Consider the following 3,168-nt stretch of genomic DNA (forward strand, 5'->3'; position numbering starts at 1 on the left):
AATGAAGCTCCAAATATCCTTTGAAAGCATCCTATGCTGACTTTTCTGGGCTTTAGTTGACTCTCTCCCTCCCTCCCTCCCTTCTAAAATAGGGATAGCTCAAAATAGTTCTGAGCTATTGGAAGGACTATTTGGCTCACCTTCGTTAATTACACTCCACCTTTATGTTTCTAATCTGTTTTGAATGATCAAGGACAGGCTTTAGGCAGAGGTCAGGAATGGAGAGGTTAATACTCACCAATGATGAGAATGAGCCCAGAATGATGCTCAGCTGGTTTAAAAAGAAAGAGCACAGTTTTTGCCTTAGAAAAACAGTGAGAAAGATCAACTGAGGAAGAAAGTTTGGAGAGAAGTTCCAAGTGCCCCTCTTTTGGAACTATATTCAGCCTAGATGTTAGGGGCTCCTTGAGGCTGTGAATCTTCAGAAAAATCTTCCAGGTTATTTTTTCATTTTTCAAGCCTTCAAGCTCTGGGATGGTTGCCCTGGGTGTAGATTGTTATTGGTGTGAGACTCTTCTCGGGGGAATGTCCCTCCCAAGACCCAGGCACACAGAGGTGGCACACAGAGATGATTGTCAGAAACTTGACAGACAAACACCTTCCTCAGGGGCAAAGAGCCCTGTCAGGGCATGCTGCCCCCTGGAGAGGGACCACGTCTACCTGTCCTTGTGGGGAGCAGGCTTATTGGGCCAAGTTCTTCTCTCCTGCTTTATGAAATGTCAGCACTGAGACTACAGGTTCTTGAATTCTGTAAGATGTTGTGTTCTTCAACCACATCCACTGAACAAGCCCACCCCACACAGGGTCCTGTAGTTTCAGGATCTTCTGCTACAATCACTAATGACCTTTATTAATGGGAAGTGCATCTGATACTTCTTATGGTGTTGAAAACAAATATTTTCTCTTAGGCATTAGGCAAAACATTCCTTTGTGGGGATAAATACAGTCAGGAAGGCATGGAAAAATCAGCAGCCATTTACCTGAGCCCCTGAAGGAGGAAATCCTTCCTTCAGATCTGTGATAGGAACAGAAGACCCTCCACCAAGTCCGAAGAAGGATCATTACAGTAAATGTTATATTATTTACTCTAAGATAATACTTCTTCTTTTCTTCTTCCAATTTTGGAACTTAAACATTAATCAATTTCCTCAGGATATGTTTGAGTGCTGACCATTTTTTGATGGTGATACAATTTCTAAGTTTTATAAAATAAAGGGCCATAATGGCCCACCAGGATTCCAGTTTGTTAGCATTTCATATTTATAAGTCATGTTATAGAATTCTTCTCTTCCCCTACATTTCTTAAAACTATCTCTTAAAAGAACATAAACAGACATTCAAAAAACAATGAAGTAGGGCTGGGATCATAGCTTAGTAGTAGAGCACTTGCCTAGCCTGTGTGAAGCACAGGATTCGATTCTCAGCACCACATATAAATAAATAAAGTTCCATTGACAACTGAAAAAATATTTTTTTAAAAAAGCAATGAAGTGAGTACCATGTATTGAAAAACTTAAGGGACTCCTTATTTAAAATATTTAAATAGTTAAGGACCAAGCCAAGCTGGAAAATAATATTGGAGGGGATATTTCTGTTGTAAATTTTAATGTTGAATCTTCATGAGCTCTACTACTTCTCATTAAATTTCTTTGTTCCACTAAGTATTTTGTCCAAATTTGATAACCTGTCTTAACAAAATTCTATGAGAGTTATCTGATAATTCTTTCATATGCTTATAATTGAGGGCAACACATAAGCTAATTTTATACATTTCTCATTCACTTCATTTCTGCCTAGACCTTTATAAAGTTAATTGATTAAAATTACTATTACTGGCATATCACAATAGTTTCAATGTCAAAGCAATTGACTTCAATTTACATGATTGGTAACATCTTATTTACTTTTTCCAATTTGTACCACCCAAAGTTATTAATATTTTGACCTCTATTGACACAACAGTTATATATATGCTTTAGAAACATGCTACTTGATATCAATAAATGGATTTTCTTTTTTAAAAATTGGTTCTTTTTCTTATATATGAGAGTAGAATATATTTTGACATAATTATATAAGCATGGAATGTCTAAGATAATATTTTTAATGTACTATTTAAAAGGCTGCTTTAAAGCCAACCCTTTTTGAAACTGGAAGTACACAAAAGCTCATCTGATGCATGCTCTTTCTCCTCTCCCCTATTCTGTGTTTCTTTTTTTTCTTATTGCATCCTAGGATATAGCAGAGATCTATAGATAAAGCAGAGAGCTGTGATCCTAGCCAGAGATCAAATTCTAGCTGTATGACTGACCCTTTCTGTGAGGTTGGACAATTCACTTTACTCTCCTGAGTTTTCTTTAAAGTGAAAATAGAACTTAGTATTTGCTGCAGTTACACTCCATACAGTATCCTTGAACATGGGCATAGCCAGTATCGAATCCTGCCTTGATATAGGGAAAATGCAGGGTTAGATTCCTGTGGGCCTATGGTCACATTTTCATCAACTGATTAATAAATAGCCATGTTTGTTTTTCTGCTTAAAGACACCTTATTTAATAAATGTTGTTGACTAACGTTGAACTCATGACTCAAGTCTCTCTAACAACCTACAGAATGGAAGAAGATTCCTGCCACTTGCTCCCAGAAAGGGTATATCCAGAATATATACAGAATATGTCAGTATTCTCTCTTTCTCTCTCTATATATATATTTATTTAGATATTATATGTATAATATCTAAATAACTCAAAAAACTTAATACTTCCAGACCTCCAAATAACCCAATTAATAAATGGACAAAATACCTAAACAGATACTTTTTAAAAGAAGAAATACAAATGGCCAATAAATTTATGACAAAATGTTCAACATCTCTAGAAATAGGAAAACACATAACAAAACTACTTTTAGACTTCATCTCACTACAGCCAGAATACTCATACATTCTTTGTGGGACTGCAAATTATGATAGCCACTCTCTGGAAAGCATTACAGAGTTTTCTCAAAAAAAACTAGAAATATGACCTTGTTATCTGACTCCATGATATTTATCCAAAAGAACTAAAATCAGTATAGTATAGCAATACAATACAAAATAGCTGACTTATGGAACCAGCCAGGATGCCCTTCAACAGATGAATGGATAAAAAATGTAATACATGTATATAA

This window comes from Marmota flaviventris, chromosome 6 (assembly GCF_047511675.1).
Source record: "Marmota flaviventris isolate mMarFla1 chromosome 6, mMarFla1.hap1, whole genome shotgun sequence".
Classification (NCBI taxonomy): domain Eukaryota; kingdom Metazoa; phylum Chordata; class Mammalia; order Rodentia; family Sciuridae; genus Marmota; species Marmota flaviventris.